Below are 26,008 nucleotides of genomic sequence, written 5' to 3'. Positions count from 1 at the left end.
CATCCTTGACACTCAGAAGGAAGGATTATAGGGAGACAAGTGACTTACTCACCTTGGGCATACGTTTAAAGAAGTTGTCTAAAACTTAAAATGAAAGACATAATTCAAGGCAGCTTTTTTTTTTTTTCTTCTTTCTTTCTTTTTCTTTTTTTAATTAAAAAGTACATCTGATTGACAAAGTAGTGTCAATGTGCTGGACACTGATTCTCATAGTGAAACTTATTGGGATTGGGGTAACCTCCCAACTAAATGCATACAATTGTTTCTTATCGCCTGGGAACAAAACACTAAATTTCAGCCTCTTACGTTGCCCCAGGGTGCCCAATGGCAATGGTTAGGCCAGAAAACACTCTCCTCCTGGGCATTCCTCAACTGACAGCAGCCAACAACTCCAGCAGGGCTTTTGCCCAGGCCTCCAGGCAGCACATTGACCAAGACACAGTGACCAGTGAAGGTTTACACACTCAAGAGGACCAGCTATGGGACTACTAGGGCACCAGGCATATCCTCTGGATACAAGAAGCTGTTGAAGGGCATGTCCCTTCTAGTCAGGGCCCGACAAAATGTGGTTCAGTGGAGAAGGGAATGACAAGTCACTTCGGTATTCCTGCTCTGAAAACTCCATGAACAATATGAAAAGATAAAAGTATATGACACTGAAAGATGAGCCTCCCAGGTCAGTAGTTCAAAAAACTACTGGGAAAGATCAGAGAAATAGCCCCAGAAAGAATGAAGAAGCTGAACCAAAGTGGAAAGGACACCCAGCTGTTGATGTCTCTGGTGGTGAAAGTAAACTCTGAAGCTATAAAAAAACAATATTGCATAGGAACCTGAAATGTAAGGTCCATGAATCAAGGCAAATTTGATGTGGTCAAACAGGGGTTGGCAAAAGTGAACAATGACATTTTAGAAATCAGTGAACTAAAATAGATGAGAATGGGCAAACTGAATTCAGATAACCATTGTATCTACTACTTTGGGAAAGAATCCCTTAGATTAAATGGAGGAGCCCTCATAATCAACAAAGGACTCTAAAATGCAGTACTTAGCTGCAATCTCAAAAATGACAGAATGGTATCATTTCATTCCTAGGCAAACCATTCAGCATCAAAATAATCCAAGTCTATGCACCAATTATTAATGTCAAAGAAGATGAGAATGAATGATTCTATGAAGACCTACAAGACCTTCGAGAACTAAAACCATAAAAGATGTCTTTTTCATCAAAGGGGACTGTAATGCAAAAGTAATAAGTCAAGAGATATCTGGAGGAGCAGGCAAATTTGGCCTTGGAGTACAAAATGAAGCACGGAAAAAGTTAGTAGAATTTTGCCAAGAGAACACACTGGTTATAGAAAACACCCTCTTCCATCAACACAAGAGATGACTCTATACATGGACATCACCAGATGGTCAATACCAAAATCAGATTGATTATATTCCTTGCAGCCAAAGTTTGAGAAGCTCTATATAGTCAGAAAAAACAAAATCTGGAACTGACTAGTTCAGACCATCAGCTCCATATTGTAAATTTCAGGCTCAAATTGAAGAAAGTAGGGAAAACCACTAGACCATTCAGGTAAGATCTAAGTCAAATCCTTTTATTAATTTAGAGTGAAGGTGAACAGACTCAAGGGATTAGATCTGGCAGACAGAATGCCTGAAGAATTATGTATGGAAGTTCAGAACATTGTACAGGAGGTGGTGACCAAAACCATCACCTAGAAATGAAATGCAATAAGGCAAAGTGATTGTCTGAGGGGGCCTTTACAAATAGCTGAGAGAAGAAGAGAAGTGAAAGGGAAAGGTATACCCAAATGAATGCAGAGTTCCCGAGAATAGCAAGGAGAGATAATAAAGCTTTCTTAAGTGAACAATACAAATAAATGGAGGAAAACAATGGAATGGGCAAAACTAAAGATGTCTTCAAAAAATTAGAATACCAAAGAAATTTCATTCAAAGATAGCCACAATAAAGGACAGAAACAGCAAGGACCTAACAGAAGCAGAAGAGATTAAGATGAGGTGGCACGATTACACAGAAATGTACAAAATAATTCTTAATGACCCTGATGACCATGATGGTCTGGACACTCACCTAGAGTCAAACATCCTAGACTGTGAAGTCAAATGGGCCTTAGGAAGCATCACTACAAAAAAAAGCTGATGGAGGTGATGGAATTCCAGCTGAACCAAAATATGATGCTGTTAAAGTGCTACACTTAATATGCCAGCAAATCTAGAAAGCTTAGCAATGGCCACAGGTCTAGAAAAGGTCAGTTTTCATTCCAATCCCAAAGAAAGGCAGTGCCAAAGAGTGTTCAAAGTACTGCACAACTTCACTCATTTCACATGCTAGCAAAATTGTGCTCAAAATCCTTCAAACCACACTTCAGCACTATGGGAATCAAAAACTTCCAGAAGTAGAAGCTGGATTTAGATAAGGCAGCGGAACAACAGATTAAAGTTCCAACATCTTCTGGATCATAGAAAAATCAAAGAAATTAAAGAAATAAAGATCTGTTTCATTGACTACGCTAAAGCCCTTGTGTGGATCACAACAAACTGTGGAAAATTCTTAAAGAGATAAGAATAGCTGACTACCTTATGTGCCTTCTGAGAAACTTGTATGCAGGACAAGAAGCAACATCTGAACCATACATGGAACAACAGACTGGTTCAAAATTGGGAAAGGTGCATGTTAAGGCTGCATATTGTCACCCTGCTTATTTAACTTATATGCAGAATACATCATGTGGAATGCCAGTCTGGATGAAGGACAAGCTGGAATCAAGATTTCTGGGAGAAATATCAACAACCTCAGATATGCAGATGATACCACTTTAATGGCAGAAAGTGAAGAACTAAAGAGGCTCTTAACAAATGTGAAAGAGGAGGGTGAAAAAGCTGGCTTAAAACTCAGCATTAAAAAAAACTAAGATCATGGTGTCCAGTTCCATCACTTCATGGCAAATAGAGGGGAAAACAGTGGAAACAGTGACATACTTAATTTTCTTGGGTTCCAAAATCACTGCAGATGATGACTGCAGCCATGAAATTAAAAGACCATTGCTCTTTGTAAAAAAAAAAAAAAAAAAGCTATGACAAACTTAACATTTTAGAAAGCAGGGATAGCACTATAATGAGAAAGATCCATATAGTCAAAGTTATGGTCTTCCTGGTAGTCATATATAAATGTGAGAGTTAGACCATAAAGAAGGCTTAGTGCCAAAGAATTGATGCTTTCAAGATGTGGTGCTGAAGAAAACTCTTGAGAGTCTCTTGAACTGCAAGGAAATCAAACCAGTCAATCCTAAAGAAATCAACCCTGAATATTCTTTGGAAGGACTGATGCTGAAGCTCCAATATTTGGGCTACCTGATGTGAAAAACCAATTAACTGGAAAAGACTCTGATGCTGTGAAAGATTGAAGGCAAGAGGAAAAGCAGTGACATACGATAAGATGCTCAGATTGCATCGCTGACTCAGTAGATACGAGTTTGAGCAAACTCAGTGGGCAAAGGACAGTGAAGCCTTATTCACTGCAGTTCATGGGGTCACAGAGTCGGACACGACTTGGTGACTAGTTAACAAAGTTTCAGTGTTTCTACTGGGCAGTGTTACTTGAGATGGCTGAATAAGAGACTCTTTAAACATGTGTGTATCCACCTGAAAGTTTTGTTCTTAGGCTATGACTGTATAACAAAGTAAAGTACAGAATTTATGGCTCTATTAAATGGAGATGAATGTCCTCTGAGCCCACACAGTTGGGTAGGGGTATTTTGATTTAACATACATGGAAATCAGCCCCAACTTTCTATTTCCAGTACAACATTTAAATCTCAAGTTTTTAATTCTTTCAGGTGCTATTTTGAAATTTATACATTTCCTAAAAACTAGAGTTCATGTGTGAGTTGTTGGTTTGTTTCTACAGCATTTATCATGGCAAAGGCAGCAGCAACGTCTCTGGCATGAGTGAGGGAGTGGACCAGATATGAATCGTGGTTGGACACAAGGATTTGTAATTTAGGAGTTTATTTGAGTAAGGCCCTTATACAATACCTATTTCTACTGTGACCCAATGGAGCTGAAGGAGTATATATTATTGGATGGAAATCCACATTGGTGTTACTTATGAAGACAATCTGGTGATTACAGGTTTCCTGCATAGCATTTCCATTGTAAAACTAATGTTTCCTCCATGCATCATGACACAGGCAGGAAATCTTATGAAATGCTACCTGGTAAACAGAAATGAGAGGCCTAATATTTTTTCTACTACTAAAGATTTGTTACCTTCAGTAATAAAGCTGTTACTACATTAATATTAGTGAAATAATATCTTTATGAACTCTTGATTTTACAATTGTGAGAGCCCCATATATATGTATATATATATATATATATATTTGATTGTTATATTTATATTGCATTGTAAAATAGCCATCCTGGAGACAAGTGATAAAACAATTTTTAGGGTATTGAGACTTATATCACATGTCAAGTGATGATTTTTCAGGGAGCAAAAATCAAATTCAGTCTGCTATGTAGCAGGACGGTATTCTATGATAATAGAAAACACTTGCAAACAGGTCACTCTAGCTTTAACAATTAGAGTTCTCTACCTCTACCGAGTCAGTGGCATCACTCTTCTTACTGAGTTATCTACCAAGTCAGTGGCATCACTGACTCAATGGACATGAGTGTGAGTTAGCTCCAAGAGTTGGTGATGGACAGGGAAGCCTGGCATGCTGCAGTCCATGGGGTGGCAAAAAGTTGGACACGGCTGAGTGAGTGAACTGAACTATCTCTGAACATCACCTTTATAAACGAACCGTCAATGGCTGCTGCAAACATCCTCTCTCCCCAATTATTTAATTAGCCCCTTCTCAGTTACTTTTGATTCTGGCATCTAGCAATCTTATAAAAACTTGAGATGCTACAACTGTTAGAGGATGACATGTCTATAGGACCAACCTAAACATCACATGTCCTTGTAATGCAGCCCTTTGGTCATCCTTTGCCTGGGACCAGAATAATAATTATCCATCTTTCTTTGTGGCCTAGGAACTTAAAAAAAATTTTCTAGAAAAAAAAAAAAAAAGTAGCAGAGTGATTCATGAAGAAGGAGAAGAACCCTAACTGGAGAAATAAATGTACTTCATGTTCCCAGAAACCTGTACCAGACTAAATATGACCAAATTCTGTATGAATTTATGATTAGAAAATAAGAAAGAAGAGGAATAATACATGTATATTGGAATGGAGCTGTCAGTAAGATAAGACAAAGTACTGCCTGGGAAACTCATCCAAGTCTACCCGAGTTACTGTGGAAGTGGATCACAAAGAAGTGGAAGTGTGGCTTCTTTTTAAGAAAAATAATGCAAATGAGAAACTATGAGTTAGCCTCAGAAAGTGAAACCAAACAACGAGGTCAGAAGCAGCATTAGCTTCATTTAGAGAGCTGGAGTTGGCACAGGTGATTTAGCCTGTCACACAGTAATACCTTCCTATAAGAACAATTACTTCCCCATCCATCAGAATGCTCCTTAAACTTAAACCAAGGCCCTGCAGTGTGTTTGTGTGTGTGTTTCTTTGTGGAAATATATATGGACTCACAATTATTTGGAAAGGTGAGAAGACAGGAAACTCTCCAACTCACTTGGTTACAATGAAGACGGATATCATGAGGTGGCCTGAACCAGCAACAATTTTTTCCTCACCTGTGAAAGGCATGTTAAGGAGGGTTAGTAAGACATGTATTTTCGAACCCATATAAGAAAATACTCAAGAACACTTCCAAACTCATGCTACGAGGCCACAATCACCCTGATACCAAAATCAGTCAAAGATATCACAAAAAAAAGAAAGTTCCAGGCCAATGTCACTAATGAACATAAGCACAAAAATCCTAAGTAAAATATTAGAAAACAGAATTCAACAGCACATTGAAAGGACCATACATCATGATCAACTGGGTTTTAACCCAGGAGTGCAAAGATTCTTCAATTTATGCAAATCAATAAAATGTAATATCTTATATTTAAAATTTGAATACTAAAAGCTACATGGTCATATCAGTAGATGCAGGCATAGCTTTTGATAACATTTAACACACTCTAGAATGTGGACATAAAGTAAACTTACTTCAACGTAATAAAGGCAATAAACATCGTTCTCAACACTGAAAATCAGAAAACGTTTCCTCTAAGATCAGGAATAAAATAAGGATGTCCACTCTAGTTACTCTTATTCAACATAGTTTTGGAAGTCCTAGCAATAGTAATGAGAGAAGAAAATGAAATAAAGCAATCTAAATTGGAAAAGAAGTAAAACTGTCACTATTTACAGATGCCATGATACATAGAAAATCCTAATATACTCCCAGAGAAATACTAGAACTAATCACTTAATATAGTAAAGTTACAGGATACAATATTAATACAAAATTTTGCATTCCTATACACTAACAAGGAAAGATCACAGAGAGGAATTAATAAAACAATCCTATTTACCATTGCAACAAAAAGAATAAAATTCCTAGGAATAAACCTACCTAAGGAGGCAAAAGAGCTCTACTCAGAAAACTATAAGATATTGATAGAAAACAACACAAACAGACAGACAGATATACCATGTCTTTTAATTGGAAGAATCTATATGGTGAAAATGATTGTATTACTCAAAGCAATCTACAGATTCAGTGCAGTACTTTTCAGATTACCAATTTTTTTTTTTTTTCACAGAATCAGAACCAAATATTTTATAATTTGTGTGGAAACACCAAAGATCCCAAACACCACAATCTTGAGACAGAAAAACAGAGCTGAAGGAATCAAGTTCTGCATCTTCAGATTATACTACAAAGCTACAGTATTCACTACAATTGATTACCACAGTAATCCCTACAATATGGTACTGGCACAAAAAGAAATATAGATCAATGGTACACGATAGAAAATCCAGAGCTAAACCCATACACCTATGTATGAAAGTTCATAGATTGTAATCTGTGTAAAAGGAGACAAGACTACACAATAGAGAAAAGACAGCCTCTTCAATAAGTAGTCCTGGGAAAACTGGACAGCTACATGTAAAAGAATGAAATTAGAACATTCCTAAACACCATACACAAACATAAACTCAAAATGCATTAAAGACCTAAATGTAAATCCAAACACTATTAAACACTTAGAGGAAAACATAAGCAGAACAGTCTTTGACATAAATAAGTCAGAGCAAGATCTTTTTTGACTCACCTCCTAGAGTAGTGAAAATACAACTAAACAAGTGAGACCTAATTTTAAAAAGTTTTTGCATAGCAAAGGAAACCATAAACAATATGAAAGGCAACCTTCATAATGGGAGTAAATATTTGCAATCCAAGAAACTGAAAAAGGATTAATGTAATGAGTATACAAACAACTCATGGAGTTCGATAAAAATGTAAATAAACAATCCAATAAAAAAATGAGCAGAAGACCTAAATAGACATTTTTCTGAAGAAGATAAACAGACGACCAATAAACACATGGAAAGATGCTCAACATTGCCAATTATTCAGTTCAGTTCAGTTCAGTCGCTGAGTCGTGTCCAACTCTCTGCGGCCCCATGAATCACAGCACGCCAGGCTTATTAGAGAAATGTAAATCAAAACTACAACGAGGTATCACACTGGTCAGAATAGCCATCATCAGAAACTCTACAGATCACAAATTGTGGAGAGAATTTGGAGAAAGGGTAACCTTCTTGTTGGTGGATATGTAAATTGATATAGCCACTATGGAGAACAGTATGGAGGTTTTATAAAAGAGTAAAAATAGAACTACCCTATTACCCAGAAATCCCTAGAAATATATTCTGGGAAAACCATATACTCTTAGAATATCATAATTCAAAGAGACACATGTACTCCAGTGTTCATTGCAGCACGTTTGACAATAGCCTGGATATGGAAGCAATCTAGATATCCATTAAAGGAGCAGTGGACAAAAAAGATGTGGTACCTATATATATAATAAAGTATTAATCAAACATAAGAAATCAAAATTGAATCATTTGTAGAGATGTGAATGGACCTAGGGTCTGTCATACAAAGTGAAGTCAGAAAGAAAAAAAATAAATATAGTATATGAATGCATATATTTGGAATCCAAAAAAAGAAAAAGAAAAAGAAAATGATGATCTCATTTGTCAGGAATAGAGACTCAGGCATAGAAAATGGATACATGGACACAGGGGCAGAAGGGGAGGGTGAGATGAATTGAAAGATTGGGATTGACACACACACCCATATATATATATATATACACACTAAGCATTAGTCACTCAGTCTTGCCTGACTCTTTGTTACCCCATAGACTGTAGCCAGGCAGGCTCCTCTGTCCATGGTATTTTCCAGACAAGAATACTTGAGTGGCTTGTCATTATCTTCTCCAGTGGATCTTCCTGACCCAGGGATCAAACCCAGGTCTCCCAAATTTCAGGCAGCCTTTTTCCCATCAGCGCTACCAGGGAAGCCCATATATACACAACTATGTGTAAAATAGATAGCAGTAACCTGCTGTATGGCACAGGAATCTCAATTTGGTGCTCATTGATAACCTAGAGGAATAGGATGGGGGTGGGATGGGAGTGAGATCAATAAGGGAGCGGATAAATATAAATATATATTTATGTGTGTGCATGTGCATGCTAAGTCACTTCAGTCAGGCCCAACTCATTGAGACCCTATGGACTGTAGTCCACCAGGCTCCTGTGTCCATGCGATTCTCCAGGCAAGAATACTGGAGTGGATTCCCATGACCTTCCCAAGAAGATCGTCCAGACCGAGTGGTTGAACCTGCATCTCTCATGTCTCCTGCATTGGCAAGGGTGTTCTTTACCACTAGTGTTACCTGGGAAGCCATATAAATATAAATATGGGCTTATATTAGACATGGGTTTATACACACACACACATACTTATAGCTGATTCACTTTATCGTACAGCAGAAACTAACACAAAGCAATTGAAAAACAATTATACTCCAACTGGAAAAAAGAAAGAAAGAAAGAAAATTCTCAGTAGACAAAGCATCTCACTTATTTAGCCAACAGCAATTAGCTGTTGAGAGTCTAGAACTATGTTCCAGTCTAGAAATATGTTCCAGGCACTTGACAAAGTCCCTGAGGATTTGATAAAAAGCAACAAAAATAAATAAACAAGAGTTTACAGCTGATAATCTTTTTCATTCTCAAGGGAGTAAACATATCTTCAGGAGTTCTTTCACAAATAGAATTATTTGTATTTGAAAAAGAGTCTTTGAATGTTCTTTTAGAGTAGAAGATGCATCACATATATATACAAGTTTTGTGAACAGAGAGCAAGAAATGAGGGAAACAGGTTTTTGCAGCAGTCTTCATTATTCATTATTCTTAGAACTCCTTCAGTACAGAATAATGTACAGAAATCATGAAAAGTTTATATGTGTGCAGATTTGTTGTCATGAAAACCAAAGACAAAATCAGCCTTTGGTTCTGGATGACACACACACAAAATCTGAGACAACCTTCAGACAGAAGAGTGCAAAAACCAGGAGGGGAAAAGATCCAACTGTGGACACAACACAACCGCAGAACCTCTCCTTGATGAACTGCAAGGCCAGGTTTAGTGAACTCTCCTTCAGCCATTCTACCTGGAGCCTCCCCACCTTGTTATTTGTGCAGTAATCCCTCAAATAGATTAAAACACTGAAAACGAAGCCTGTTCTTCCTTTTTGGATGAATCTTAGGAACTTCTGAGCTAAATCCCTACAACTTTTCAATCTGTGAAAATATTATTCCCAAATATTTAGTGCTATATATGTTCCAGCCTACTTTACTTGTACAAATAATACATAAATCCTACATAAATCACAGCAAGATCCTCCATGACCCACCTCCCAGAATATTGGAAATAAAAGCAAAAATAAATGGGACTTAATTAAAATCAAAAGTTTCTGCATAGCAAAGGAAACTATAAGCAAGGTGAAAAGACAGCCTTCAGAATGGGAGAAAATAATAGGAAATGAAGCAACTGATAAAGGATTAATCTCCAAAATATACAAGCAACTCCTCCAGCTCAATTCCAGAAAAATAAATGACCTAATCAAAAAATGGGGTAAAGAACTAAACAGACATTTCTCCAAAGAAGACATACAGATGGGTAACAAACACATGAAAAGATGCTCAACACCACTCATAATTAGAGAAATACAAATTAAAACCACAATGAGGTACCATTTCACACTAGTCAGAATGGCTGCTATCCAAAAGTCTACAAGCAATAAATGCTGGAGAGGGTGTGGAGAAAAGGGAACCCTCTTACACTGTTGGTGGGAATGCAAACTAGTACAGCCACTATGGAGAACAGTGTGGAGATTCCTCAAAGAACTGGAAATACAACTGCCATACGACCCAGCAATCCCACTCCTGGGCATATATACCGAGGAAACCAGAATTGAAAGAGACACATGTACCCCAATGTTCATCGCAGCACTGTTTATAATAGCCAGGACATGGAAGCAACCTAGATGTCCATCTGCAGACGAATGGATAAGAAAGCTGTGGTACATTTACACAATGGAGTACTACTCAGCGATTTAAAAGAATACATTTGAATCAGTTCTAATGAGGTGGACGAAACTGGAGCCTATTATACAAAGTGAAATAAGCCAGAAACAAAAACACCAATACAGTATATTAACACATATATATGGAATATAGCAAAAGGATAACGATAACCCTGTATATGAGACAACAGCAGAGACTTGGATGTGTGGAGCCGTCTTTTGGACTCTGTGGGAGAGGGCGAGGGTGGGATAATTTGGGAGAATGGATTGAAACATGTATATTATCATATGTGAAAAAAATCTGACGTTGTTGGGGGCTCCCCACCTCAACACTCTGTGGATTTAAGAGGCCGTTCCTTCTGGAATTGTATAAATTAGCCTGGGATAGAACCTGCACGCTGAATTTACTAATTAAGAAATGAGAAACCAGGACTATAAAGGTGGCATAGGAATACAAGAAACTATTCTTAAGTAATCTTTTAAAACTTTGAACAGAGTTACAGATTTTGCCATTTGTTATAAATTAGTATATGTAATTTAACCAGAACCTTGAGAAAATTGGTATTTTGTGAATTCTGAGGCACTTTCGATATGTTGTAGGAGTGATGTGGACTATCTTGAGTTTTACACATTCATAAGTGTATCTCGTGTATTCATAAGTGTATCTCATGCCTTTGTTAGTTTTCTGTGAGCTGTAGTTTCTGGGAAATGAGCAGCTCTCATTCCTGTAACTCTTGTAACCCAGTCATTCGTGTGCCTCCTTCATGAGGATTCAGTGCAGCTGTGGTGTTGTTATCCCTCCGATAGGAACTCTAACTCAATGTAAAACCCCAAAGGTCTGTTATTTATTTTTATTTTATATTATACTATATTTTGTTTACAGTGTTGTGTTTGTTTCAGGTGTATAGCAAAGTGATACAGTCATATATATATATATATATATATATATGAATTAACAAAAGCAGTTCCCGTCTTTTGATGGGGAGCTCAAGGTTTATAATATAAATGGCATTATTTTGAGAGAGGGATAACATAGGTATGGCATTGTTTTTTTTTTTTTCTTTTTGCAGCTTGAGGCAGTTGTAAAATAACTTAATGTAGCTTTTTGCAACTGTGTATTCTACAGTATTTTTTTCATTTGGTGAAATTTTAACTGTTAATGTTTATGGCATTGTGCTTTGTACCATTTATTAAATGAATGTATTAAAAAAAAAAGTTTTAAATTAGTTCCCATCGACTAAACAACCCATGAGAGAATTAATCTTCTGATAGAAATAAAGGTGTTTTTTAAAGCAAGGCAAAGTATTAGGTTTTATACATAAGTTCATAGCTCTTTACAATCATTAAACATCATTTTTCTCACTTCATAAAGAGTTTTATTTTATTTTAGTAAATATTTTATTATTTATTTATTTATTTAATTGTTGCTGTCATGAGACTTAAATATGTCTTTATGATCTGTACAACTCTTCAAATCGGTTCTCAGAAATCTGATTCTAAAAGCTTAGTACTATGTCCATTAACAGGTTTCCTACATACTTCTTGATGTGGCTAATTTAAGTAACACACTTTAAAGTATACTGAAATCCTGATCATTTTACTTACAGTCATAGGTAGGAATATTACAGTGCCCTTTCCACCAGTTATACAATAGTTGACTTTCTTTTTTTTTCCACACCACTGAAATTGATGATCATATTTTTCCTGAAGGCATTATGAAATTGCTATTATTAAGACTGAATTTTCTTACTTAAAAGGTTGAAAATGAAAACCCACAAATAAAGAAATCTGCTAGTGGTTTTATTTGTTAGCAAATAAAGTTTCTAAACTATTTCTGAATGAGCTAATTTTGTTAGCAAAGCTATAAACGGCCTTCTTTAGCATTCCTTCTTGTGTGTGTGCTTAGTCACTCAGTCGTGTTCAACTCTTTGTGACCCCATGGACCATAGCCTTCCAGGTTCCTCTGTCCATAAGATTTCTCCAGACAAGAATACTGGAGTGGGTTGCCATGCCCTCTTCCAAGAGATCTTCCCGACACAGGAATCAAACCCAGTTCTCCTGCATTGCAGGCAGATTCCCCATCATCTGAGCCACCAGGGAAACTCAACATCCCTTCATATGAAAGTCTAAAATCAGAAAACTTCACTAGACATAGGTCTATATCTTATTAAATTTAAACAAATGCTATGAATACCTTTAAATAGTGTTTAGTTCAGTTTAGTCGCTCAGTCGTGTCCGACTCTACGACCCCATGAATCACAGCACGCCAGGCCTCCCTGTCCATCACCAACTCACAGAGTTCACTCAAGCTCATGTCCATCGCGTCAGTGATGCCATCAAGCCATCTCACTCTCTGTCGTCCCCTTCTCCTCCCGCCCCCAATCCCTCCCAGCATCAGAGTCTTTTCCAGTGAGTCAACTCGTCGCATGAGGTGGCCAAAGTATTGGAGCCTCAGCTTTAGCATCAGTCCTTCCAATGAACACCCAGGATTGATCTCCTTTAGAATGGACTGGTTGGATCTCCTTGCAGTCCAAGGGACTCTCAAGAGTCTTCTCCAGCACCGCAGTTCAAAAGCATCAGTTCTTCAGTGATCAGCTTTCTTCATAGTGTAGGTAAGTCAAATAAATGTACTGTTAATGAAGGAAGTGTTGACTTGTAGAAAGTAGTAGAAATTAATCTCAAATTCAATCCTATTCCTTTGGAAAGTGCAAAGTGTTTAAATTAGACCAGTCTACTATAAAAATGTTTATTACATTCACAAAAAATGATAAAATATGTGTAGAATAAAACATTCTATTTTAGTAGTCTTGTAATAATAAATCATATTTGTTTGTTTTATATTTAATATCTATCATTCTGTAAATGACTTTAAAATATTTCTTCCAATGTTTTTTATGAGTACTAGATCTTTCTAGTACATAAGTATAGTAATTAAGATCTATTCTCTTCTTGAGAGATGGCAAAGTTTAGATTTTATAATCCCAAACTTGTAAAGGGCATTAGAGGACATCTGATCTACAGTTCTTTGATATTTTAATATTTTCTCACTATCTTTGTAGGAATAATCAGTCTTGTTATGGATTCAAATCATAAGAGTAACTCCACTGATGAATTAGTAACTCAAAACTCCCTGAAAGAACCTACTTCATCTTTTAACGTTGCTGAATTAAATATATATATATATGTATATATAAAATTTTACTTTTTATTTATTTTTACTCACATAATGCCAAGATCTGGTTCTTTTTAGAGTTTTTTCATTGAGTCCTGACATTGTCCTTTGGAAAATATAGAAAATGTCTTATTCCTCTTCCCTTTGGAATGAGATCAAAGGTTTGAAGACAGCAATAATATGCTACCTCTTCTCTCCAGTTTCTCATTTCAAGACAGTTTCCCTTTAGTTCTTGCAATACTTTATTATATTAGGTATCTCCAACTTCTAAGGGATAGGGTAGATTTTGGAGAAAAAGAAGAAGATTACCCTGGGATTTTAGATCAAATGACTTGAAATTTCATTAAAAAAGGAGCTACCTTCTACAGATAGGAGTGTCAGCTTCAGTGGTATGATTAGATATCTGAGAAAAGAAGGAAGATTTTAGTTAACAGATGTGGCAAATGCAACACAGAGGCCATTATAGCTGACTAATGATTGTTTTCATCAGTGAGTCCTCTGAGACGACTTGTTTGTACTGGGCATCTTTGATGCTGTGACAAGTTATCCCCTGAAAGTCACAATGTCTAAAATAAAGGAGAGAATGAAAGAGGTTTTCTAGAGATGCATATAAGAAAGTGCCTTAAACAATTTTCTTATGATCATGAGCTTTACCACTATATATATTTTAGGACGAGATGATTTAGACTGGTTACTCTGTTCTTTGCATTAACTACAACAATAAAGTCTAGAACTATCAAAAGAGACCACCACAAGAGAACTCTGGGAGGCTGTGTATTGGTCAGCCAGAGTTCTCTGAAGAAAAAGAGAATTGATGTAATTGAGTCTGTGTCTGAATTCCTGCCATTCAGGCATGATCTAAATTAAATCCGTTATGATTATACACCGAAGGTGGCAAATAGAGTCAAGGGATTAGATCTGGTAGACAGAGTGTCTGAAGAACAATAGACAGAGCTTTGTAACATTGTTCAAGAGGCAGTGACCAAAACCATCCAAAAGAAAAAGAAACACAAGAAAGTGGTTCTCTTAGGAGTCTTAAATAGTTGAGGACTGATGAGAGGAGAAAAGCAAGGGGAAAGGGAAAGGTAAACCCAACTCAATGCAGAGTTCCAGAAAAGAGCAAGGAGAGAGAAGATAGACTTCTTAAATGTACAGTGCAAAGAAATAGAGATAAACGATACAATAGGAAAGACTACAGATCACTTCAAGTAAATTGGAGATATCCAGGGAACATTTCATGCAAAGAAAAGAAACAGAAGAAATTAAGGAAAGGTGGCAAAAATATACAGAAAAACTATATAAGAAAGGTCTTAATGACCCAGATAACCATAACAGTCTGATCACTCATCTAGATCCAGACATCCTGGAGTGCGAAGTCTAGTGGCCCTTAGGAAGCATTACCATGAACAAAGCTAGCGGAGGTGATGGAATTTTAGCTGAGATATTTCAAATCCTAAAAGATGATGCTGTGAAAGTGTGGCATTCAATATGTCAGCAAAGTTGAAAAACTCAGCAGTGGCCACAGAATTGGAAAATGTCAATTTTCTTTCCGATCCCAAAGAAAGGCAATTCCAAAGAATGTTTCAACTATTGCGCTCATTTCTAACGCTAATACAATTATGCTCAAAATCCTTCAAGTTAGGCTTCATCAGTATTTGAACTGAGAACTTTCAGTTATGCAAATTGAATTTCACAGAGGCAGAGGAAACAAAACTCAGTTGCCAAATATTTCAGATAATGGAGAAAGCAAGGAAATTCCAGAAAAAATATCTTTTTCTGCTTCATTGAATATGCTATTCCCTTTGACTGTGTGGATAACAACAATTGTGGACAATTCTTGAACAGATGGGACTATCAGACTACATTATCTGTCTCCTGAGAACACTGCATTGAGGTCACTAAGAACAGTTAGAAATGGACATAGATCAACTGAATGATTCCTAACCGGAAAATGAGTATGACAAGATTGTATATTTGCATCCAGGTTATTTAACTTCTATGCAGAGTACATCATCTGAAATGCCAGGCTGGATGAATCAAAAGCTAGAATCAAGACTGCGGGAAGAAATAGCAACAATCTCAGATATGCAGATGATACCACTCTAATTGAAGACAGTGAGAGTAACTAAAGGACCTTTTCATTAGAGTGAGAGAGGAGAACGTTAAATAAAACGTCAAAAAAAAAAAAAAAAGATCATGGCATCTGGTCACATCAGTTCAGTTCAGTTATGTTCAGTCGCTCAGTCATGTCCTACTCTTTGTGACCCCATGAATCACAGCACACAAGGCCACCCTGTCCATCACCAACTCCCGAAGTTCACTCAGACTTATGTCCATCGAGTTGGCGATGCCATCCAGCCATCTCATTCTCGGTCGTCCCGTTCTCGTCCTGCTCCCAATCCCTTCCAGCATCAGAGTTTTTCCAGTGAGTCAACTCGTCGCATGAGGTGGACAAAGTATTGCAGTTTCAGCTTTAGCATCAGTCCTTCCAATGAGCAGCCAGGACTGGTCTCCTTTAGAATGGACTGGTTGGATTTCCTTGTAGTCCAAGGGACTCTCAAGAGTCTTCTCCAACACCACAGTTCAAAAGCATCAATTCTTCAGCAATCAGCTTTCTTCACAGTCCAACTCTCACACCCATACATGATCACTGGAAAAACCATAGCTTTGACCAGACGGACCTTGGTTGGCAAAGAAATGTCTCTGCTTTTTAATATGCTATCTAGGTTGGTCATAACTTTCCTTCATGGCAAAAAGAAGGGGTAAAGTGGAAACAGTGATATCCTTTTCTTGTGCTCCAAAATTACTGTGGATGCTGAGTGCAGACATGAAATTAAAAGACACTTGCTCCTTGGAAGGAATGCTATGAGAAAACTAGACATTATATTAAAAAGCAAAGACATCTCTCTGCCAGTAAAGGTCCATATAGTCAAAGCTATGGTACTGATGTGAGAGCTGGTCCATAAAGAAGGCTGACTGCTGAAGAACTGATGCTTTTAAACAGTGGTGCCTGAGATGACTCTTGAGACTCCCTTGGATTGCAAGGAGATCAAACCAGTCATTACTAAAGGAAATCAACCCGGGGCATTCATTGGAAAGACTGTTACTGAAGCTGAAGCTCCAAGACTTTGGCCACCTGATGGGAACAGCTAACTCATTGGAAAAGTCCTTGATGATAGGGAAACTTGAATTCAAAAGAAGGGGGTGGCAGAGCATAAGATGGTTAGATAGCATCATAGACTCAAGGGACAAGAATTTGACCAAATTTTGGGAGATAGTGAAGGACAGAGGAGCCTGGTGTACTGTAGTCCATAGTGTTGCTAAGATTTAGACATGACTTAGAGACTTAAGAGCAACAGTAAAAACAGAAATAACATTAAAATACAACATATCAACATATACACAGTACAGCTAAAGTAGTACTGAGAAGGAAATGTAAAGTACTAAAATGCTTATGCTAGGAATGAGGAGAGTTTTCACATAGTTACTTTATATCAGGAAACTAGAAACTAGTAATAGTAAAGCAAGATATCTCTATAAGAAAGAAAGAAAGAAGGAAGGAAATAGTAAAGATTAGAGCTAAATCATTGAAAATGAATATGGAAAACAGAGAAAATGAGTAAAACAAAAAATGGTTCTTTGAAAAGTCAACAAAATTTATAAATTTTGCAAGATTTAAAACAGTTATATTTTTATATAACAGTTATACATCCTTAGCAGCAATTGGTTTCCAAAATAATTTGCCAGGCATTAAACAAATTTAAATCTAGACCTATATGTCATTCAAAACATGGACACACATACCTTCTTTGGTTCTTTGTAAAAGCATTGAATAACAAAAGCACCCAAAATATTGTATACGTTTTCAGTTACATCTTATTCACAGCAGAAATTAAAAGCACATGACAAAATTTGTAGAATACTGCAGCTTTTTCTAGAAATCTGAGTATAATTTATGATGCAAAATTTTTACTTTTCAATAGCCAAGTCATGTCGAAGTCTCTGAGACCCCATGAACTCCAGCATACCAGGCGTCCCTGTCCTTCACTGTCTCCTTAAGTTTGCTCAAACTCATGTCCATTGAGTCAGTGATGCCATCCAACCATCTTAGCCCTTGTTGCCCCCTTCTCTTCTTGCCCTCAATCTTTCCCATAATCATGATAGGTTCTTTTCATCAGGTGGCCAAAGTATTTGAGCTTCAGCTTCAACATCAGTCTTTCCAATGAATATTCAGGGTTAATATCCTTTAGGAATGATCCAAAATATAATACTACAAAATAAATAAATAAAAGGCCTAAGTGCTAAAATGTTCAAAAAAATTAAGGATATATGCTTTTTGAAAAAGTTTACTTGATTAGTTTATCTCATTTATTTTCAATACCAAATATACTTCAGTCTTTTAGAAAGTAAATCTTACAATATTCATATTCTATTTGAATTTTTAAATATTCAAGTCTGTTTGTCATGACAGTTATCATTATTATACATAAATCATTTTGAAACCTTAAACTGCTTCCTCTACCCCTTTCTTTAGCATTCAGTTTACCAGAAATTTTAAATTTATTATATAGTTTTAATTTACATGAGTCAAATAAATACCATATTTATAATCTCTCCAGTATTGTTTATATGAAATCTTCAGAAATATATCTGTAGTTATACAGAATTTTTTAAAAAGCCTACATAAAATTAAAACTATAAGAAAAATTGGTTCAAATATTCACATTTTTGAAACATTCATTGTTGAGAAAAAATTGTGACTTTATTATTCCAGATAAATAGAAATTAGAAGTAACTCTAAAACCAGGGTAATGTAATCACACATGAGGCAAAGAATACTGGGATCTGAGATCTGAACAAAATGCCCTTTGGCCATAAAGCTTCACCTTTTATGAGCTGAAAAGGAAAAATGGCTTTTCAACCTTTACAAATTGAAAACTCCAGCTGAAGTGTTGCATGGCCAAACGTCCTGGAGCTCCATTTTTCTCCTTCGGTTAACACACTATTAGGAAATAGCTGACAGATTTTCAAAGCCAAACTTGCAATGTGATATTTGTGCTTTCTCTTGTCTATGAATTGTATCATTTTCTGCTTCACTTTTTTTTTTTTTTCTGTATGAGTTCTGCTGACTGATTTAAAATTTATGGAAGCTACAAATACCTGCAGAAATGTTAAACACCATGCAACACTGTTTTTCATAAGGAATTATGCTATGGGATGCTTCTGGTATTCCTATATTAAGTATATTGCTGTATTAAGTGTAGCATGAAGATAAATATGAATTTAAACAGGCTATTTTCAGGCAGGACTTCTCAGAACCTTTATTTTGTATTAACTTTTGTTTATCAGAGTATAGTTGTTTTACACTCCTGTGTAAGTTTCTGCTATACAGCAAAGTGAATCAACCATTCATATACACATCTCCCCTCTTTTCGGATTCCCTTCCCATTTAGGTTACCATAGAGCACTGAGCAGAGTTTCCTGTGCTATATATTAGGTTCTTATTAGTTACCTAATTTATAAAGAATACTGTTCATGCTGGGTCATTTCAGCCATGTCTTGACTCTGTGGGCCCCTATGGGCTGTAATTTGGCAGGCTCCTCTGTCCATGGATTCTCCAGGCAAGAATATTGGAGTGGGTTGATATTTCCAACTCCAGGGGATCTTTCCCACCCAGGGTTTGAACACACATCTTTTACGTCTTCTGCACTGGAAGGCGGGTCGTTTACCACTAGTGTAACCTGGATATCTGGGAGTTCACGGTTCACATATTGCTGAAGCCTGGCTTGGAGAATTTTGAGCATGAATTTACTAGCACATGAGATGAGTGCAATTGTGCAATAGTTTGAGCATTCTTTGGCATTGCCTTTCTTTGGGATTGAAATGAAAACTGACCTTTTCCAGTCCTGTGGCCACTGCTGAGTTTTCCAAATTTGCTGGCATACTGAGTGCAACACTTTCACAGCATCATCTTTCAAGATTTGAAATAGCTCCATTGGAATTCCATTACCTCCACTCGCTTTGTTCATAGTGATGCTTTCTAAGGCCCACTTGACTTCACATTCCAAGATATCTGGCTCTAGGTCAGTGATCACGTTATCATGATTATCTTGGTCATGAAGATCTTTTTTGTACAGTTCTTCTGTGTATTCTTGCCACCTCTTCTTCATATCTTCTGCTTCTGTTAGGTCCATACGATTTCTGTCCTTTATCGAGCCCATCGTTGCATGAAATGTTCCCTTGGAATCTCCACTTTTCTTGAAGAGATCTCTTGTTTTTCCTATTCTCTTATTTTCCTCTATTTCTTTGCACTGATCACTGAGGAAGGCTTTCTTATCTCTCCTTGCTATTCTTTGGAACCCTGCATTCAGATGCTTATATCTTTCCTTTTCTCCTTTTCTTTTCGCTTCCCTTCTTTTCACAGCTATTTGTAAGGCCTCCTCAGACAGCCATTTTGCTTTTTTGCATTTCTTTTCCATGGGGATGGTCTTGGTCCCTGTCTCCTGTACAATGTCACGAACCTCCGTCCAGAGTTCATCAGGCAAAACAGTGGAAACAGTGTCAGACTTTATTTTGGAGGACTCCAAAATCACTGCAGATGCTGATTGCAGCCATGAAATTAAAAGACGCCTACTCCTTGGAAGGAAAGTTATGACCAACCTTGATAGTATATTAAAAAGCAGAGACATTATTTTGCCAAACAAGGTCCGTCTAGTCAAGGCTATGGTTTTTCCCGTGGTCATGTATGGATGTGAGAGTTGGACTGTGAAGAAAGCTGATCGCCGAAGAATTGTTGCTTTTGAACTGTGGTGTTGGAGAAGACTCTTGAGAGTCCCTTATACTGCAAGGAGATCCAACCAGTCCATTCTAATGGAGATCAATCCAGGGGGTTCATTGGAAGGACTGATGCTAAAGCTGAAACTGCAATACTTTGGCCACCTCATGCGACGAGTTGACTCACTGGAAAAGACTCTGATGCTAGGAAAGTTTGGATGATGGAGGAGAAGGGGGCGACAGAGAATGAGATGGCTGGATGGCATCACCGACTCTGTGGACATGAGTTTGAGTGAACTCTGTGAGTTGGTGATGGACAGGGAACCCTGGCGTGCTGTAATTCATGGGGTCGCAAAGAATCGGACTGAGCGACTGAACTGAACTGAATTGAACTGAACTGAACCTGGATATATATATATATATATGTCAATCCCAGTCTTCCAATGAAGTCCACCCCCCTTCTTCCATTGGTATTCATACATTTGTTTTCTATGTCTGTGTCTCTGTTTCTGCTTTGCAAATAATATCTTCACCTTTTTCTAGATTTCCACATATGTGCCTTAATACATGATATTTGTTTTTCTCTTTCTGACTTACTTAACTCTCTACGAGAATCTCTAGATTCATCCATGTTTCTCCAAATGACACACTTTTATTCCATTTGGCTAAGTAATATTCCACTGTATATATGTACCACATCACGTTTATCTTTTCCTTTGTTGATAGACATTTAGGTTGCTTCCATGTCCTGGCTTGGAAAAGGCAATGCCAACCCACTCCACTACTCTTGCCTGGAAAATCCCAGCGACACGGGAGCCTGGTGGGCTGCTGTCTATGGGGTCTCACAGAGTTGGACACGATGAAGTGACTTAGTAGCAGCAGCAGCAGCAGCAGCAGCAGCATGTCCTGGCTATTGTAAACAGTGCTAAAATTAACCTTTGGGTGCATGTATCATTTTGACTGTAATTTCTCTGGGTATATGCCCAAGAGTTAGATTTCTGGGTCATAGAGTTGTTTTATTTTTAGTTTTATTAACCTCCATATTGTTCTTCATAGTAGCTGTATCAATTTACATTCCCACCAATGTAACAGGATCCTCTTTTCTCCACACTCTTTCTAGTATTTATTGTTTGCAGATTTTTTGATGATAGTCATTTTGACCAGTGTGAGGTGATACTTCATTATAGTTTTGATTTTCAATTCCAATAATATAGTGATGCTGAGCATCTTTCCATATGTTTGTTGACTATTTGTACATTTTTTTTTTCAAAGAAATATCTAGGTCTTCTACCCACTTGTTCATTGGATTGTTTATATTTTGATATTGAAATCCAGGAGCTCTTTATATACTTTTGATATTAATCCTTTTTCAGTTGCTTCATTTGCAAATATTTTCACTGGTTCAGAGGGTTATTTTTCACCTTGTTTATGGCTTCCTTTGCTATGTAAAAGCTTTTAAATGTAATTAGGTCCCACATGTTTATTTTAGTTTTATTTTCGTTGCTCTAGGAGGTGGATCAAAAATATCTCACTGTAGATATTTTTGAGACAAAATTATCTCACAGAACACTTATCAAAGAGAGTGCTGCTTACGTTTTCTTCCAAGGGTTTAATAGTATCTGGCACCCCATCTCAGTATTCAATGTGTTTTGAATTTATTTTTGTGTATGGTCTTAAGAAGTGTTCTAATTTCATTCTTTTACATGTAGTTGTACAGTTTTACCAGCACCAATTATTGAGGTGTCTGCCTTTTCTCCACTCTGCTACCTTGCCTCCTTTATCATAGATTAGGTGACCATAGGTGTGTAGGTCTCTCTATGATCTTTGTATCCTGTTTCATTGATTGATATGTCTCTTTTTGTGTCTGTATAATACTGTCTTGATTACTGTAGCTTTATAGACTAGTCTGAAGTCTGACAGTCTGATTCCTCCAACTGTTGCTTATCATAAGACTATTTTGGCTATTCAGGGTCTTTTGTGGTTCCATACAAATTGTAAAATATTTGTAAAATATTTGGTTCTAATTCTGTGAAAAAATTTTTTTATTGTGTTATTATATAACAAGGAAATATCACAAAGAAAAATTAATAAAATAGTAAAATAATTAATAAAATAGGAATTAAAAAAATACATTTACCATTGCCACAGAAAGAATAAAGTTCCTAGGTGTAAGCCTACCTAAGGAGGCAAAAGACCTCTACTCAGAAAACTAAAAGAGACTATGAGAGACAACGCAAACAGAGAGATATACCATGTTCTTGGATTGGAAGAATCAATCTACAGATTCAATAAAATCCCTTTAAAATTACTAGTGGAATTTTTTTTCACAGAATTAGAACCACATATTTTACAATTTGTGTGGAACCACAAAAGACCCTGCATAGCCAAAATAGTCTTATGATAAGCAACAGTTGGAGGAATCAGACTGTCTGAATTCAGACTAGTCTATAAAGCTACAGTAATCAAGACAGTATTATACAGACACAAAAAGAGACATATCAATCAATGAAACAGGATACAAAGATCATAGAGAGACCTACAAACCTATGGTCACCTAATATTTCCTTGTTATTATATAGGAATGATAGATTTCTGTGTATTATCTTTGTATCCTGCAACTTTACTAAATTAATTGATTAGCTCTGATAGCTTTCTGGTGGCATGTTTGGATTTTGTATGCATCACAGCATCTGTAAACAGTGGCAGCTTTTCTTCTCTTTTCCAGTTTAGGGGGCTTCATTAATGGATAAGCAGGTAAAGATTCCACCTGCAATGCAGGATATGTAGGACATGCTGGTTTGATTACTGAGTCTGGAAGATCCCTTGGAGAAGGAAATGGCAACCTACTCCAGTATTCTTGCCTGAAAAGTCCCATGGACAGCAGAACCTGATGGGGTCGTCTGCAAACAGTGGCAGTTTTTCTTTTTTTCTAATTTATATTCCTTTTATTTAATTTTCTTCTCTCATTGCCATTGCTAGGATTTCCAAAACTATGTTGAATAATAATGACTAGAGTGAACACCCTTGTATTGTTTCTGATCTTAGAGGAAATGCTTCAGTTTTTCACCATTGAGAAAAATGTTTGCTCTAGATTTGTCATGTGTGGCCTTTATTATGTTGAGGTAGTTTTCCTCTATAGCCATTGCCTACTTTGTGTGTTAAATTTTCTGTTTTAACAGATGCTTTACATGCATCTATTGGAATAACCATGTGTTTTTTATTCTCCATTTTGTTAATATGGTAGAGCAGATTTATTGATTTGTATCTATTGAGGAATTCTTGAATTCCTGGGATAAATCCCACTTGATCCTGGTGTATGACCCTTTCGATGTGTTGTCAGATTCTGCTTGCAAGTATTTTGTTGAGGATTTTTGTGTCTATGTTCATCCGTAGTATCAGCCTGTAATTTTCTTTTTTTTTTTTTTTTTGTGATATTTTCTTCTGGTTTTGGTATCAGATTGATGGTCACCTCATAGAATGAGCTTGGGAGCTTTCCTTCCTGAAGAAAGGAAGCTTCCTCTTAAATTTTAGTGAAGATTTTGAGAAATATAGATGTTAGCTCTTCTCTAAATGTTTGCAGAATTCACCTTTGAAGCCGTCTGGTGCTGGACTTTTGTTTGTTGGAAGATTTTTAATCACAATTTCAATTTCAGTGATAGTGATTGGTCTTTCCATATTTTCTATTTTTTCCTGGTTCAGTCTTGGAAGATTGTACCTCTTTAAGAATTTGTCCATTTCTTCCAGGTTGTCCATTGTATAGGAATATAGATGCTTGTAGTCGTTTTTAAGGATCGTTTTTATTTCTGTGGTGTCAGTTGTAACTTCTTTTTTATTCCTAATTTTATTTATTTGAATTGTCTCCCTATTTTTCTTGATGAGTCCATCTAGAGGTTTATCTATTTTGTTTATCTTCTTAAACATGCTTTTATTTTCACCAGTATTTGTTAATTTTTTCTTCACCTCTATTGCATTTATTTCTGCTTTGATCTTTATAATTTATTTTCTTCTATTACAATCTGGTTTTGTTTGTTATTCTTTCCCTAGTTGCTTTGAGTGTGATGTTAGTTTATTTAAGTTTTTTCTTGTTTCTTGAGGTAGGATTGTATTCCTATAAACGTTCCTTTTAGATCTGCTTTTGTGGTGTCCCACAGGTTTTCCATTGCCGAGTTTTTGTTGTCATTTGTTTCTAAGTATACTTTGGCTTCTTTGATTTATTCAGGGATCTCTTAGCTATTTAGTAGCATATTGTTTAGCCTCCAGGTGTTTGTGTTTTTACTGCTTTTCTTCTCTGCAATTGATATGTAATCCCCCAGAAATGTGCTCAGAAAAGATGCCTGATATGATCTCAACTTTCTTAAATTTACCAAGACTTGATTTTTGATCGAATGTGTGATCAACCCTGGAGAATGTTCCATGTGAACTTGAGAAGAAAGTGTATTCTGCTGCTTTTAGATGAAATGTCTTACACATATCAAGTCTATTGGAACTAAGGTATCATTTAAGGCTTATGTTTCCTTTTTAATTTTTGTCTCTATAATCTACTCATTGGTTTATATGAAGTGTTGAAGTCCTTTTCTATTATTATGTTAATCTTGATTTCCCCTTTCATGACTTTTAGAATTTGCCTTATATATTGAGGTGCTCCTATTCTGGTGCGTTAATGTTTACAATTGTTATATATTCTTCTTGGATTGTTACTTTGATTATTAGGAAATGTCTTTCTCTGTCACTTGTAAAAGTCTTTAAAGTCTATTTTTTCTGATATAAATATTGCTACTCCAGCTTTCTTTTAATTTCCATTTCATGGAATATATTCCCCATCTCCTCACTTTCAGTCTATATGTGTCCCTAAGTCTGAAATAGGTCTGTGATAAGACAGCATATATAATATGTCATGTTTGTGTATCCATTCAGCCAGTTTTTGTCTTTAGATTGGAGCACTTAGTACCTTTACATGTAAGTTAATTATCAATATGTATGTTCCTATTACCATTCTCTCAATTGTTTTGGGTTTGTTTTTGCAGGTCTTTTCTCTTCTTTCCCATCTAAAGAAGTTCATTTAGCATTTGTTTTACAGCTTATTTGGTGATGCTGACTTCTCTCTGCTTTTGGTTTTCTGTGAAGGTTTTTATTTCTTCACTGAATTTGAATGAGATTCTTGCTGGTTAGAGTAATCTTGATTGTGGGTTTTTCCTTTCTTAACTTAAAATATATCCTACCATTCCATTCTGGCCTCCAGAGTTTCTGCTGAAATATCAACTGATAACAGGAAGGGAATTTCTTTGGATATTATTCATTGCTTTTCCTTTTCTTCTTTTAATAGTTTTTATTTTAAATTTTTGTTAGTTTGATTAATATTTGTCTCAGGTGTTTCTGCTTGGATTTATCTTGAGTGGGACTTTCTGGCTATTTTCTTTCTTATGTTAAGGAATTTTCCCCTATAATCTCTTTGAATATTTTCTCAGACACT

The sequence above is a fragment of the Moschus berezovskii genome, chromosome 10, assembly GCF_049115385.1.
Source record: "Moschus berezovskii isolate FMDL1 chromosome 10, NW_MosBer_1.0, whole genome shotgun sequence".
NCBI classification, from domain to species: domain Eukaryota; kingdom Metazoa; phylum Chordata; class Mammalia; order Artiodactyla; family Moschidae; genus Moschus; species Moschus berezovskii.
This window is presented reverse-complemented; position numbering follows the sequence as displayed.